This window comes from Choloepus didactylus, chromosome 15 (assembly GCF_015220235.1).
Source record: "Choloepus didactylus isolate mChoDid1 chromosome 15, mChoDid1.pri, whole genome shotgun sequence".
Lineage (NCBI taxonomy): Eukaryota > Metazoa > Chordata > Mammalia > Pilosa > Megalonychidae > Choloepus > Choloepus didactylus.
In genome coordinates, this window is record NC_051321.1 from 55,878,077 (window position 1) to 55,894,951 (window position 16,875).

The 16,875-nt window shown below is 39.6% G+C and overlaps 1 protein-coding gene across 3 annotated transcripts in view; it reads left to right on the plus strand.

Annotated features, from left to right (window-relative positions):
* PHYHIPL (phytanoyl-CoA 2-hydroxylase interacting protein like) overlaps positions 1–16,875 on the plus strand; it is a 449,794-nt gene that overhangs the window by 229,454 nt on the left and 203,465 nt on the right. The window lies entirely within an intron of this gene.

Genomic DNA, 16,875 nt, shown 5'->3' on the forward strand with positions numbered 1-16,875 from the left:
TGGTTGGTTAATTGAATCATCACAACAAATAAAGATATCAAGAGAGTTCCTGAATGAATAAAGACTGTTTGAGAAATACAGGCATCTTTATGTTCCCTCTTGGCACACTTTGCTAGTTTTAAAAAGTGCCTGGGGCTTGAATGTTTTGATTGAGAAGCTGCCCAGCCAAGACAGCTGCCTTGGTGAGGATGTCTCACCATGACACTGAGGACTGGTCCACGTGTCTGGGCTTTAAAAGAAATTAGTTCAACTAGATCTAATTGAATGCTGCCTGTTTTGCCTTTCTCTTCTCTGTGGGTGAAAGGAGTATAATATTTGTATTAACAAGCATGTTTTTGTAAGAAATTATGGTTATGCTGCAGTGCTTCCCATAAAGTTAATAAGGATGGTTAATTAAGGCCCAATAATTATCTGGAAGTAAAGTAAATGTCCAGTAAGCTAGAAGACAGAATATCACAAATAAAACATGCAAATTGAGCAGGCATTCTCTAGTACTGCAATTAAAATTTCACAGTGTAAACAGGATAGCCACTTGTTACTTAAATGTGAATCTAAAGCTTTATTTGCACAGAGACATAATACCCTAGAGCAGTTGGATACAAGTGCTGGTGCCTAATTGGTGAATTGGATTCACCTGATTTGACTGTGCATCAGCTGTTCCTGGGGTGAGAAAGGGGACTTGTTTATCACAGCAGTTCATTAAAGCCTAGAGGATAAGCGTCATTAGCTTTAATTTATTATGATTGACTCATAAAGGGCAAGTATGAGTGTATCCTGCTAAGAGTTCCGATTCCTAGTGAGAATAGGACTGTAGCAATGCTTATCAACTCAACCGTTTTCTCTAACCATTCTCTCTCCCACACATACAGACTATACCTTTTCCTCTCTCTTCAGTCTCCAACACCTTCTCCTCATCCTTACTGTCAGCTAATGACAGTGCTTCTTATTTCATTAAGAAAACAAAAGCAATGTTAAGAGAATGTTCACACAATCCACAACCATGCTTATACAGCTACCTACTTCTATCCATTTACACTGCCTTTTCTCTTCTTACTGTGGCAGAAAGATTTGAGCTCCTGTACTTGTGCACTAGATCCCAGTCCTTTTCACCCGCTCAAAGCATTGTTCCAGAAGTTCTTTCCTCTATCTCCTGCATCAGTAGTTTTTTTTTTTTTTTTTTTTCCTCTCTCCACTGGATCATTCTTACCAATATACCAGTATCAAGGACTGTGAAGTGTCTGTGATTTTACCCTACTTGCAAACTTCTGTTAGTCTGCCACATGACTACTGGCTGAAGCCATGAGATTTGTGGACCAGAAAGAAAGGAATTTATTATTTACAGTAATAATAGTAGACAGAAGATCAACATTTTGTTCTGCTGGTTCCCCAAGCTCCACTTTCCAAAGGGTGATGTGAATAGGGTCAGATGGTACCTGCATACACTGTGTGTGGTGTTACGGGAGAGGAACACTGAGCTTAGGGAAACAAAATCTTTTATTTTACTGGAAAGTAAGCATGTCTGTCCTTTGCTTTAGAGGGAAACACTCTATTTTCCAAGGCTGTTCACAATATTGATATCCTTGAAAGGATAGCCTAGAACAAAAGCAATCAATGTCTGCTCACAAGACCTGCATAAATATGAGAGACCCAAAGAAAACTGTCTTCCAACAAGCATGCTGTTAATTTCTCTTAAATTTTCTAATCATTAATAACCCTCCTTCTTGACTGTCATATCCTCTGTAGCTGCCACACAATTTGTCCACCTCTCTTTAGTGCTATAGCCACCAAAAGACTTGTTTATAATTACTTAACTCAAATTTAGATCTTCCTCTTCTCTTGAATATACTACAGGCAGGCTTTCATCCCTACACTGCAAGAGATGGCTTTGTCAAGGCCACCAATGATCTCTGTGTTGCTAAATCCAAAGCTCAATCCTCTTTTCATTTTTCTTGACCCATCTTCAGAATCTGACAGAGTTGATGGTTCCATCCTCCTTGAAACACCTTCTTTCCTGGGATTCCGGGACAACATTACTCTCCTGTTTTAGTTTCTACCTCACCTACTTCTTCTCAGTTTTCTTAGCTGGTTCTTCTTCATTTCCTGTCATGCTTGAGTGCCTCCAGGGCCAAAACTAGAGCCTCTTTTCAATCTACCTTCCATTTGGATATCCAGCAGTGAGCTGATGACTCATCAGTCTGGGCCTCCTCCTCTGAAATGCAGACTGATATCTCTATCTGCCTATTCCACATCTCCTTTAGGTCTCCTAAACATCTCAAACTTAATGGTTACAAAGCTCCCAAAAATCTAACCCCTAAACTTTCTCCCTAGTATAATTTTGCCCATTTCATCAAATGGCAATTCCAATCTTCTGTTTGCTTAGGTCCCAAACCTTGACGTGATCCTGGCTTCTTCTCTACATTTTATAGTCCACATTTCATCATCAGCAAATGCTGCTGCCTGTAACTTTAAGATATATGCATTATCCAACCACTCCTCACCATCTTCACTTCACTAAGCCACCTTCATTTCTCTTCTACCTTATTGTAAGGGTCTCCTAAATGGGCTCCCTGATTCCATTATTGTCCACCTATAGTCTATTTTCAGTGCAAAAGTTCCTGTTAAAACATAAGTCATCATTTCATCCTTCCTGCTCAGAACTCTCCAATAGATTTCCACTGCATTCAGAGAAAAAGCCAGTCTTTATAGGACCTTCTGCTTTCATTAACTCTTTGACTTCAACTTACTACTGCTTATCCCTTTACTTAATCTCTTCCAGCTCCACTCAAACACCCCTGCCATACTTCTGCCTTATGACCTTCATACTTGCTCTTTTCTCTGCCTACTATGCTTTTTCTCCTAGATTGTCTCATGGTTTCTTTCCTCATCTCTTCTACATCTTTGTTTAAATGTCACATAAACATAGGCACAACCCCATCCCAAACAGTCGGTATACTTTCTAGCTTTTTTATACATAACTTTTCCTGACACATTACTTATGTATTTGTGTTTATAGCTTTATGCATTTACTGTGAGTTTGCCTCTACTAAAATGTTAACTTTATGCCCCTTGGATTTTTGTCTGTTTTCTCACTGATGTATTCCCATGCCTAGAGTAGTATCCAGCATATTCAGTATTGTTGAATCTATGAATGAAGGTGTCTTTCCCCTAAGGTCAGGAACTTCAGGGCCATTGGGTATTCTGAAGCCAGGACTGTTGATGTTAATGGACAGAAGCTCCAGAGGCACCAACTCCATGGGAGCAGTTAGAACATGTTCCTATGGATATGTGAAGTTGGTATGCCGGAGAAGGAAATCCAAATGGGTCATCAGACTTAGAGAGAGAGACAGATATGGAGAACTGGGAATGGAGCTGTGGAGCAAAGATCAGCAGAGAAACACATAGAGCACTGGACCGAGGAAGGAAATGGGAACATTCAAGCAAATCTCTGAAACTATATGTCTTTGGCTAGGTATTTCATCACTATCATAGTGAGGTTTCTAGAAGGGCCATCTCAGTGTTTAAAAACTCAGTGATATAGAATATACTGCTAGCTATAAACTGTTTGAAATCAGCATGTGTGTCCTATCCATCTTTGTGTGTCCAGCCTCTGGCAGTACCTGACAAACAGTTGTTGCTAAAAATGTTTATTGCATTAAGGAACCCCTATTACCTATCACAGTCCTTTTGAGTCACGAGAAAGAAGAGTGTTCCTGCATACTCTGGGTCTATGGGTCTTATAAAGGAAGGCCACCATTAGGGCTGGGCACCATGTTGACCAGACCCTAACTCTGGCATAGGCTTCCTCCTCTCTGTTCTCCCACACTAGCTCTCTAAGCCAGTCTTCTCTCCATCTCCTTAGTTCTGCTGGACCCTGGAATAGAACCATCAAGACAAAATACTTCCTGAAGTTGATCAAGTCAGTCTGTCCTAATTCTTAATCTGGCATATATGAATTGCCCCCAAGTCTGTGAACCTCTTAAAATATAAAATGTAAAATTTGCATGTGTTGCTGTGCAGAGCTTGCTAGGGAGTGGATCCATAGATTTCACTAAGGGGAATCTGTTATTTGAAATGTTTGAGATCAGCTCCTTAGAATCATCCTGATGGTTCTTGCAGATCAGAGATAATCAGACAATTCAGTAAAGTATCCACCCATGCAGTTGATTGTTATTTAATGTAGAGAGAGGTACTAAAACTTCATTGTGTTTGGAAATCCCTTGAGAATCCCTGATAAAAGCAGAGATCTTTGAGAAACTGAAATTCATATCCAGTAAGTCCAGCATATAGCCCTGGAACTGACTTTTTTAACAAGCTTCGTGGGAGATTCTGATGTAGGTGCACCCCAGAGCACACGTTAGAAACTTTTAGGTAATCATTCACCTATGAGGGGACTCATACCTGAGGCAGCGATAGGACAAAATAACTGAGTTTCTGAACTGTTTGGCCAAGTAAAGAAATGGTTCTCCTCCATTCTTTGATCAGCTGGGCCCATTTCCTTGCTCTGAGTAGTAGTCACCAATCCTGGCTGGACACAGAAATCTCTCAGTGAGCTGGTGATTGTCAGTGGTGGTGGTTTAAGATACAGATGTTCAGACCACACCTTAGAGATTCTTATTCACTAGACCTCTGGTGGGGACTGAGGATCTATACTTTCAAAAATCTCCCAGCAGCCATGGTTAGAACCACTGCAGTAGAGGCCATGACCCAAAGCATCCGTGTTGAAATAATTCCATACCCTGGGGAAAGCTTTCCTTGTATACCTGGCCCCAGAGACCAACTGGAAGTTAAATATTACAACCAAGCTTCACTGAGGAAAACATTTCCATTTTATTAACTTTTGGACTCTTCTTAAAAAAAGGCAAGTAAGCAAGTCCCAATTTAACTATCATTAATGTTTTACCTCACTGGAAGGCAGTGAAGGAAAACATGACCCACAGATTTAATTTCAAAATGGAGTATTAACCATGTCTAGGCAAGGTGAGATCCATACCAAGACTTCCTACAGTATTATCACAGCTCCAGGCAACAGTTTGATTAAAATGAAAATGACTCAATTAAAGAGCTGAGTAAAATCCTAGAAGGAATAATGGTGCCAGGGACTCAAACTTTTTAGAACAGTATTTTTCCAAACACCAAATTAAGAACACTTCAAATGCATCATTAATGCTCAAAATCACTTTCAGTTATAGACAAAGAGCCCACAGTAATTATTTTTGAGTCTGATTCTCTCACAGTTATGAAGAGAAGCTTAACAGTCAATATCCAATAACAGACAAAAGAAAAAAGTACAACCACCTTGTACCATCTATACAAAGGAAGGCTATAACTAAAACTCTGAAGAAGATTTTAGTATTATTTTATAAGACATTCAGTTCAATTAAATAGATATGCTTTCAAGACTCACATACTATGATTCAAATAGGATAATAGAGCCCTTATTATGGTATCCATTGCATGGTACATATTTAGTAAATTATTATCCTAACTTGCCTTAGGATTCTGAAATCTTGTAACAAGTTCAGTGTATAAGAAAGCTCCAAGGTGACCTTGGACTGGATTTTGCTACTGATGGCCAGGCCCCTAAATACTAGGATTAAAATTATCAAACCAAAGGGAGAGGAAGATTGCTTTAACCTCTACTGCAGTAAGATGGGGATCTTTTCCAAAGCATGGAAAAGTCAAGGCACGTTCCCTTTCTTAGAACATAGCTCCAGTGTTGGTGAAAAAGATTCAAGTGGTTTTACACTGTTAGTCCCAAACCCCTAGGAATCTTGGTATGAAGTTATTGAGCAGAGAGAAATATAAACCAGAAAAAGTAAGGTCAAATAACTGAGGCCCCCTACATTTGTCCGAAAGAGTGTCACTCTTGGAGGGAAGATCTCTCGGCATTCTCTAAGCTTCGTCTTTAATTCCTGTTTTCTTTTGGGAACTTGTTTGTTTCCTACCCCTGGGATTTAATGCTTTAAGGTTCTTCCTTGCTTCCTTAATTCCCTATCACCTAAGATCTTGACATGGCCTTGCTTGGAGCAGCACCACTCGAAACCTACTGAATCAAAATCACATTTTATCAAAATCCCCAGGTCGTTTGTATATATTTTAAAGTTTGAGAGGCTCTGGCTTAAGAAACATAATGTTGTTTCCCTTTGCTCCCTGGTGCTCACGGAGAGCCTGAAATTACACTTTAAACAATTTATGTTTAATTCAGTAAACAATGGGGAACCATGGAAAATTTTGGGGCTGCAGAATAAAAGAGCACATGACTGAAATTAATCTTGATGACCCATGATAGTCTTAGTGTACTAAAGTTTCAAATTACTTTGGCTTGTGAAAAAATTTGAGTGGAAGCTGAGAACTTGATATTAGAACAAATATGCACCATGGTTTTTTATTAACTGGATTAGAATCTCATGAACAGAACAAAACACAGCTATGTGATGTTTCAGTTAAGTCAGCATCTATACTCTTGCCAGCCTGTTAATCATTTTCAGTGCAACCTGGAAAGGTCATACTAGTTATTTTTTCTAACATGCTTGTGATTTAGCTTTATGAGGATTCCTTCTTAGCAAACCAGAAATTGGGTCCTGAGCTGTGGAACTGAACAGAAATAGTGCTAGAATCAGCTCTCCAGATCTCTCACTGTGCTTGACTTTTTTTGAAAAGCAAACTTTCCTAACTTTATCATTTTTGATCCTAGAAACCACAATGTCTAGATGTATACCCTAGACCATTTGAACTTCTTCCTGTGAACTGAACCCCTTGGTTCAATAAATAAGAGCAAAATAAACCAAGAGCAAAACACAATAGGTAGCTGTAAGCACAAATAACACCTGCAAACAATGTGAAGAGTACATTGAAACAGAATGAAGATGAACAGAAGGTAAAGATTTAAAGCACCAGAATGAAAAGGGGGATAAGGATATCCCCAAACTGATCAAAAGTTAGAACAGGAACAATGGTATCAGCTAAAATTCTGAACTGTCACAGTATAAAATGAACAGCTCACTTAGTTTCCGAGACTAAGCAACATACCAATTTCACAGCTCTCCAAGTGAAACTTGTCTTTTAATAGTCACTAACTCAATATAAATGCATAGAAGTCAGTGAAAAATGTGTATCACTCAGTTTCTGAAACTAAGCAACATCCCAGTTTCACAGTTCTCTATAATTTATTGCTAAAGTGTGAGATACATCCTATAATTTTTTGAATCCTTACAACAACCCTGCAAAGTAGGCATCATTATTTGCTCTTCATAGGTGAACACACTGAGACCCAGAGTATACATAATTTGCCTAAAATCATAAGACATAGTAAGGGCAAAATGGGGATACTGTCCCAGGTTTGACTATCTCTAAATCCCTCATCTAGTTTGCTCTCTCCTAAGAGTCACCTGGCTGCCCAAGAGGAAGAGCTCCTGAATGTCTTAAACTTGAGAGATGCTCTGTGAAAAAAGGCCTCTAGGGCCAAGTAAGTAGGGAATTGGGGATTACTTAGAGGATCCCAGTGCATGTTAAAGAAGGCCTTATTTGACCGAGAAACATTTGTTCTCCCTATAACTAGTAGTTGCAAAGAGAAGTAGGGGAAACCTTGCCATAGTCTCTTTGAGATACTTATATCTAGATGCTTAAAAACAAAATAAGAAAACTTCAAGCACTGTGGGAAAGACGATGGCGCATTACCCTGAGAGCCAGAAAAAGGACTCACACATTTGTGTATGAACTTTAACTAATGCCCTGCTCCTGGAGTCCTCTTTCTCCCTTCTGTCCCATTTCCAGCATCCATTTGGATTCTAGATTCTGATCTTTCCTTGCTTCTCCACTATGGCTTCTTATTTCTATGTCTGTTGCTGTTGTTGGGGTTCAGAATCTTATCTTTCCAATCAACTTTATTTTTCATACTTCATCTAGAAATTGTTCTAAAAAATTAAATCTCAAAAAATAAATCTTGTGCTGAATTTTGCTTTTACATGTCTCCTCCTTCTCTTTTGCTTACTGGATAAAGTTCAAACCTTTTAGTTGGCTCGTGTATGTGCTTGATGCACTCAGATCAAGGAGTTTTTTAACAATGTCCCCTACACTTTCCAGGGCCTTGATGATGCCTTTGCACATGGTGTTTCCTCTCCTCAGAATGTTCATTCCTGCCTCCTTTACATGGCAACCTCCATTCCTCCTTCAAATAAAGATTGATTACCACCTCCTTGTTGAAACCTTTGTTCAACTCTCTGAGGCAGAGTTGGCTATCTTTTCTACGCTCAGAGATAATTCCTTTCTCTATAAGTTAACCAGGTAGTCTTTTTTTTTTTTTTTTTTTAATCTTCATTTTATTGAGATATATTCACATACCATGCAGTCATACAAAACAAATCGTACTTTCGATTGTTTACAGTACCATTACATAGTTGTACATTCATCACCCAAATCAATCCCTGACACCTTCATTAGCACACACACAAAAATAACAAGAATAATAATTAGAGTGAAAAAGAGCAATTGAAGTAAAAAAGAACACTGGGTACCTTTGTCTGTTTCCTTCCCCTATTTTTCTACTCATCCATCCATAAACTAGACAAAGTAGAGTGTGTTCCTTATGGCTTTCCCAATCCCATTGTCACCCCTCATAAGCTACATTTTTATACAACTGTCTTCGAGATTCATGGGTTCTGGGTTGTAGTTTGATAGTTTCAGGTATCCACCACCAGCTACCCCAATTCTTTAGAACCTAAAAAGGGTTGTCTAAAGTGTGCGTAAGAGTGCCCACCAGAGTGACCTCTCGGCTCCTTTTGGATTCTCTCTGCCACTGAAGCTTATTTCATTTCCTTTCACATCCCCCTTTTGGTCAAGAAGATGTTCTCCGTCCCACGATGCCGGGTCTCCATTCCTCCCCGGGAGTCATATTCCACGTTGCCAGGGAGATTCACTCCCCTGGGTGTCTGATCCCATGTAGGGGGGAGGGCAGTGATTTCACCTTTCAAGTTGGCTTAGCTAGAGAGACAGGGCCACATCTGAGCAACAAAGAGGCATTCGGGAGGAGGCTCTTAGGCACAACCATAGGGAGGCCTAGCCTCTCCTTTGCAGCAACCGTCTTCCCAAGGGTAGACCCATCAAACCACCAGTCCCCTATGTCTGCGGTCATGTTAGCAACCATGGAGGTGGGGTAGGCGAATACCCCTGCATTCTCCACAGGCTCCTCAAGGGGGCATTACATCTTTTTTTTTACCTTGTTTTTCTTTTTTTTTTTTTTTTAACTTTCCCTTCTTTTTTAAATCAACTGTATGAAAAAAAAGTTAAAAAGAAAACAAACATACAATAAAAGAACATTTCAAAGAGACCATAACAAGGGAGTAAGAAAAAGACAACTAACCTAAGATAACTGCTTAACTTCCAACATGCTCCTACTTTACCCCAAGAAAGTTACCTAATATAGCAACATTTCTGTGAACTTGCTCCTACTATATCCATCAAAAATTAACAGACCATAGTCATTCCTGGGCATCCCCAGAACGTTAAATAGCTTATCTGTTCTTCTTGGATTATTGTTCCCCCTTCCTTAATTGCTCTCTATTGCTAGTTCCCCTACACTCTACATTATAAACCATTTGTTTTACATTTTTCAAAGTTCACATTAGTGGTAGCATATAATATTTCTCTTTTTGTGCCTGGCTTATTTCGCTCAGCATTATGTCTTCAAGGTTCATCCATGTTGTCATATGTTTCACGAGATCGTTCCTTCTTACTGCCGCATAGTATTCCATCGTGTGTATATACCACATTTTATTTATCCACTCATCTGTTGAAGGACATTTGGGTTGTTTCCATCTCTTGGCAATTGTGAATAATGCTGCTATGAACATTGGCGTGCAGATATCTGTTCGTGTCACTGCTTTCCGATCTTCCGGGTATATACCGAGAAGTGCAATCGCTGGATCGAATGGTAACTCTATATCTAGTTTTCTAAGGAACTGCCAGACTGACTTCCAGAGTGGCTGAATCATTATACAGTCCCACCAACAATGAATAAGACTTCCAATTTCTCCACATCCCCTCCAGCATTTGTAGTTTCCTGTTTGTTTAATGGCAGCCATTCTAACCGGTGTTAGATGGTATCTCATTGTGGTCTTAATTTGCATCTCTCTAATAGCTAGTGAAGCTGAACATTTTTTAATGTGTTTCTTGGCCATTTGTGTTTCCTCTTCAGAGAACTGTCTTTTCATATCTTTTGCCCATTTTATAATTGGGCCGTCTGTACTATTGTCATTGAGTTGTAGGATTTCTTTATATATGCAAGCTATCAGTCTTTTGTCAGATACATGGTTTCCAAAAATTTTTTCCCATTGACTTGGCTGCCTCTTTACCTTTTTGAGAAATTCCTTTGAGGTGCAGAAACTTCTAAGCTTGAGGAGTTCCCATTTATCTATTTTCTCTTTTGTTGCTTGTGCTTTGGGTGTAAAGTCTAGGAAGTGCCCACCTAATACAAGGTCTTGAAGATGTTTTCCTACATTATCTTCTAGGAGTTTTATGGTACTTTCTTTTATATTGAGATCTTTGGTCCATTTTGAGTTAATTTTTGTGTAGGGGGTGAGGTAGGGGTCGTCTTTCATTCTTTTGGATATGGATATCCAACTCTCCCAGCCCCATTTGTTGAAAAGACCATTATGACTCAGTTCAGTGACTTTGGGGGCCTTATCAAAGATCAGTTGGCCATAGATCTGAGGGTCTATCTCTGAATTCTCAATTCGATTCCATTGATCTACATGTCCATCTTTGTGCCAGTACCATGCTGTTTTGGCAACTGTGGCTTTATAATAAGCTTCAAAGTCAGGGAGTGTAAGTCCTCCCACTTCGTTTTTCTTTTTTAGAGTGTCTTTAGCAATTCGAGGCATCTTCCCTTTCCAAATAAATTTGATAACTAGCTTTTCCAAGTCTGCAAAGTAGGTTGTTGGAATTTTGATTGGGATTGCATTGAATCTGTAGATGAGTTTGGGTAGAATTGACATCTTAATGACATTTAGCCTTCCTATCCATGAACATGGAATATTTTTCCATCTTTTAAGGTCCCCTTCTATTTCTTTTAGTAGAGTTATGTAGTTTTCTTTGTATAGGTCTTTTACATCTTTGGTTAAGTTGATTCCTAGGTAGTTGATTTTTTTAGTTGCTATTGAAAATGGTATCTTTTTCTTGAGTGTCTCTTCAGTTTGTTCATTTCTAGCATATAGAAACATTACTGACTTATGTGCATTAACCTTGTATCCCGCTACTTTGCTAAATTTGTTTATTAGCTCTAGTAGGTGTATCGTTGATTTCTCAGGGTTTTCTAGATATAAGATCATATCATCTGCAAACAATGACAGTTTTACTTCTTCTTTTCCAATTTGGATGCCTTTTATTTCTTTGTCTTGCCGGATTGCCCTGGCTAGCACTTCCAGCACAATGTTGAATAACAGTGGTGACAGAGGGCATCCTTGTCTTGTTCCTGATCTTAGAGGGAAGGCTTTCAGTCTCTCACCATTGAGTACTATGCTGGCTGTGGGTTTTTCATATATGCTCTTTATCATGTTGAGGAAGTTTCCTTCAATTCCTACCTTTTGAAGTGTTTTTATCAAAAAGGGATGTTGGATTTTGTCAAGTGCTTTTTCAGCATCTACTGAGATGATCAATTGATTTTTCCCTTTTGACTTGTTAATGTGTTGTAATACATTGATTGATTTTCTTATGTTGAACCATCCTTGCATGCCTGGAATGAACCCCACTTGGTCATGGTGTATGATTTTTTTAATGTGTCTTTGGATTCGATTTGCAAGTATTTTGTTGAGGATTTTTGCATCTATATTCATTAGGGAGATTGGCCGGTAGTTTTCCTTTTTTGTAGCATCTTTGCCTGGTTTTGGTATTAGATTGATGTTAGCTTCATACAATGAGTTAGGTAGTGTTCCATTTTCTTCAATGTTTTGAAAGAGTTTGAGTAAGATTGGTGTCAGTTCTTTCTGGAAAGTTTGGTAGAATTCCCCTGTGAAGCCATCTGGCCCTGGGCATTTATTTGTGGGAAGATTTTTGATGACTGATTGGATCTCTTTGCTTGTGATGGGTTGGTTGAGGTCTTCTATTTCTTCTCTGGTCAGTCTAGGTTGTTCATATGTTTCCAGGAAATTGTCCATTTCCTCTACATTATCCAGTTTGTTGCCATACAGTTGTTCATAGTATCCTCTTATAATTTTTTTAATTTCTTCAGGATCTGCAGTTATGTCACCTTTTTCATTCATTATTTTGTTTATATGGTTCTTCTCTCTTTTTGATTTTGTCAGTCTAGCTAGGGGCTTGTCAATCTTGTTGATCTTCTCAAAGAACCAACTTTTGGTGATATTTATCCTCTCTATTGTTTTTTTGTTCTCTATGTCATTTATTTCTGCTTTAATCCTTGTTATTTCTTTTCTTGTACTTGGTTTAGGATTGGTTTGCTGTTCATTTTCTAGCTTCTTCAGTTGATCCATTAGTTCTTTGATTTTGGCTCTTTCTTCCTTTTTAATCTATGCGTTTAGTGCTATAAATTTCCCCCTCAGCACTGCTTTTGCTGCATCCCATAGGTTTTGGTATGTTGTGTTCTCATTTTCATTCGTCTCTATATATTTAGCAATTTCTCTTGCTATTTCTTCTTTAACCCACTGATTGTTTAGGAGTGTGTTGTTTAACCTCCAGGTATTTGCGAATTTTCTAAGTCTCTGATGGTTATTGACTTCTAATTGTATTCCATTGTGGTCAGAGAATGTGCTTTGAATAATTTCAATCTTTTTAAATTTATTGAGGCTTGTTTTATGTCCCAGCATATGATCTATTCTGGAGAAAGTTCCATGAGCACTAGAAAAGTATGTGTATCCTGGTGATTTGGGATGTAATGTCCTGTATATGTCTGTTAAATCTAATTCATTTATCAGATTGTTTAGGTTTTCAATTTCCTTATTGGTCTTCTGTCTGGTTGATCTATCTATAGGAGAGAGTGATGTGTTGAAGTCTCCCACAATTATTGTGGAAACATCAATTGCTTCCTTTAGTTTTGCCAGTGTTTCTCTCATGTATTTTGTGGCACCTTGGTTGGGTGCATAGACATTTACGATTGTTATTTCTTCTTGCTGAATTGCCCCTTTTATTAGTACGTAGTGGCCTTCTTTGTCTCTCAAAACATCCCTGCATTTGAAGTCTATTTTATCTGAGATTAATATTGCTACACCTGCTTTCTTTTGGCTGTAGCTTGCATGAAATATTTTTTTCCATCCTTTCACTTTCAGTTTCTTTGTGTCCCTGTGTCTAAGATGAGTCTCTTGTATGTAACATATTGATGGTTCATTTTTTTGATCCATTCTGCGAATCTATATCTTTTAATTGGGGAGTTTAATCCATTTACATTCAACGTTATAACCGTGAAGGCATTTCTTGAATCAGCCATCTTATCCTTTGGTTTATGTTTGTCATATTTTTCCCCTCTGTCTATTAATATCCTTTATTGTACCCATACCGAATCTCTTTAGTACTGAACGTTTCTCCAAGTCTCTCTGTCCTTTCTTTGTTTCTCTGTCTGTAGGGCTCCCTTGAGTATGTCCAGTAGGGCAGGGCTGTTGTTAGCAAATTCTCTCAGCATTTGTTTGTCTGTGAAAAATTTAAGCTCTCCCTCAAATTTGAAGGAGAGCTTTGCTGGATAAAGTATTCTTGGCTGGAAATTTTTCTCACTCAGAATTTTAAATATATCGTGCCACTGCATTCTTGCCTCCATGGTGGCTGCTGAGTAGTCACTACTTAGTCTTATGCTGTTTCCTTTGTATGTGGTGAATTGCTTTTCTCTTGCTGCTTTCAGAACTTGCTCCTTCTCTTCTGTGTTTGATAGTGTGATCAGTATATGTCTCGGAGTGGGTTTATTTGGATTTATTCTATTTGGAGTTCGCTGAGCATTTATGATTTGTGTATTTATGTTGTTTTGAAGATTTGGGAAGTTTTCCCCAACAATTTCTTTGAATACTCTTCCTAGACCTTTACCCTTTTCTTCCCCTTCCGGGACACCAATGAGTCTTATATTCGGACGTTTCATATTATCTATCATATCCCTGAGGTCCATTTCGATTTTTTCAATTTTTTTCCCCATTCTTTCTTTTATGATTTCATTTTCCATTCTGTCATCTTCGAGGTCACTGATTCGTTGTTCAACTTCCTCTAGTCTTGTACTATGAGTGTCCAGAATCTTTTTAATTTGGTCAACAGTTTCTTTAATTTCCATAAGATCATCCATTTTTTTATTTAGTCTTGCAATGTCTTCTTTATGCTCTTCTAGGGTCTTCTTGATTTCCTTTATCTCCCGTACTATGGTCTCATTGTTCATCTTTAGTCTTTGAGTAGTTGCTCTAGGTGCTGTGTCTCTTCTGGTCTTTTGATTTGGGTGCTTGGGCTTGGGTTATCCATATCGTCTGGTTTTTTCATATGCTTTATAATTTTCTGTTGTTTTTGGCCTCGTGGCATTTGCTGAACTTGATAGGGTTCTTTTAGGATTTGTAGACCAATTGAAGTCCTTATCTCCAATTTATCAGATCTACAGCTTTTTGGAGTACACTTTCTCTAACTAACCAGCAGGTGGCGTCCATGAGCCACCTGTTCTCCACAAGCCAGTTCTCCCCTGCTTAACCTTTTTGGTGAGTGGGGGAGTGAGTCTTGTGGGGTCCAATTGGTGTACCAAGCTTGCGTGTATAGTTGGTGTTGCCTGCCCTGTATATGGGGCGTGTTTCTGGGCAGTCAGGGAGGGGGGGTGGCTCTAACAATCAAATCTCCCTGGTGATCCTAGAGTTTTAAAGCTGCTGCAATAGTCTAATCCTTCAGTTCAGTCCTGCCACAGTTTGTCTCTGCCACTGACCCACAAGTCCTTGGTATTGGCGTATGGCTCCTGAGACTTGCAAGTGGGCCCCTCTTCCAGGCTGTGCACCCTGGGTCCTCTGTTGAGGGATGACTGTGCTATGTCACAGGTGAGTGCCGTCCCCCCAGGGCAGTTCTGGGCTGCTGGGCTGTGTAGGGAGGCTCCCAGCCTTCTGAAATGATGGCTGAATGGGGCTTTGTTAATTCACACTGCTCTACCTTCCCAACTCTGGGACAATCAGCTGAGGTTGCAGGGAACGCTAATGTCCACGCCCAGTTTTGTGGTGTGTGCCTGTTATTTGAAGCACTTCCGTCACACTGGGTTGTCTGGGGCAGTTCTGGGCTATGGGGCTGGCGATGGGCAGGAGTGTTTCCTGTCCACCAGGATGATGGCTGTGAGCGGACACCCCCCTTTTCTTGGGAAGTTGTGGTGTTTAGTGAATTTTCTCAGCCACTGGATTATTGCGTTTTGTCTCAGAGCTCTCCTAGTTCTGCTCTTGACTTGACCTGCCCAAATAGCAAGTCTTTGAAGCTTTCTGTATTGGGCTTCTTAGAGTAATTGTTTTAGAAAAAGAAAAAAGGATTAAAAAAAAAAAAAAAAAAAAGGCCCTCCTCAGAGATCTAATGGGTTATTGAAATGCTAAGAGACAAAGCAACCAGGGCCATTAAGGAAAGGTCCACAGGGCAGGGAGATCAGCTTTTCTTCGGGATTTGCATATGCGCCTCAGGGCCTGAGGTGGGGCCTGAGCTCTGCCCTTCCCCTTTCTATGTTCACCAGAACTCCAAAAATCCTCCGCTTTTATTTTGGAGTTTTTCGTGTTGTTTTTTTTCTCTATGCCTGTCTCCTCTCTGCTGGGCTGGCTGCTCTCAGATTCTCTGGTGTCTGGTCTCAGTCTATTTATGGTTGGAGTTTGGATCAGTAGAATGAGTTTCCGATAAGGGCTGCCACTGCAGTTCTCCCTTCTCCTTCCCGGAGCTGACAGCCCCTCCTCCCATGGGACTGAGCCTGGGAGGGAGGGGCGCGGGTCCCCTGGCCGCAAAAACTTACAGATTTCGCTGATCTCAGCAGTTCCACGTTTTCATGAGTGTTGTATGAAGTATGCCCAAAGTCATATTGCTCTGTGGTGTCCAGTCCACGCAGTTCCTGGCTTTCTACCTACTTTCCTGGAGGAGTAACTAAAACATACAGCTCACCAGTCTGCCATCTTCCCAGGTAGTCTTTTAACTCCATTGCTTTTTTGTGTCTCATCCTCACTAGACTGTAAACCCCTTGAAAGTAAGAACTGTATCCTGTAACTGTATTTATGTATCTTTGCATTCTTATTTAATGGATGTGGTAAATTTAGAAAAGATTAAGAGCTTATTATGGAGCACTGTAGATTTAACCACAGCATTTGCCTGAATTTCTCTCTTGCTCTCTCATTCATGCTTTCTTTCGAAGAGTAAGCTCTATCATATTCCAAACTTCTTGTATTTTCATGACTCTCCAAGTTTCACACTTATTTCTTTAGGATTCCTGCCTGAAGGGCAACGGTACATCATATTTCTTTAATCATCTAGAGCCTCTCGAATCAGTCTTGTAATTTCTTACACAGGTCTAAGCCTTGTTTTGCATGTAGAGGGTAAGTTTTCCTTTTGAAAGGCATCTAAGCCATTTCCTGAGAACTTGAATGTCAGTGAATTGGGTGCCCCACCTCCAAAGTGATGTATGTATCTCACCTTTGTTGATCTTAGAGACCCTTGCCAAGGGGTCATAATAAAGTGTCATGTGAGACGGTAGCTTTCAATGTGTGGTCCCTGGACCAGAATCATAAACATCACTTGGGAACTTAAGAAAAATGCAAATTCTCTGGCCCCACCTCTGACCTACAAAATCAGAAACTCTTGACAGTGAGGCTTTTTAAGCTGTGTTTTAACCTTGGTGTAAGAGCTTGGGCTTCTGAGTCAGACTGCCGGTATTTAAATCCTAGTTCTGCCTCTTGCCATGACCTTGCA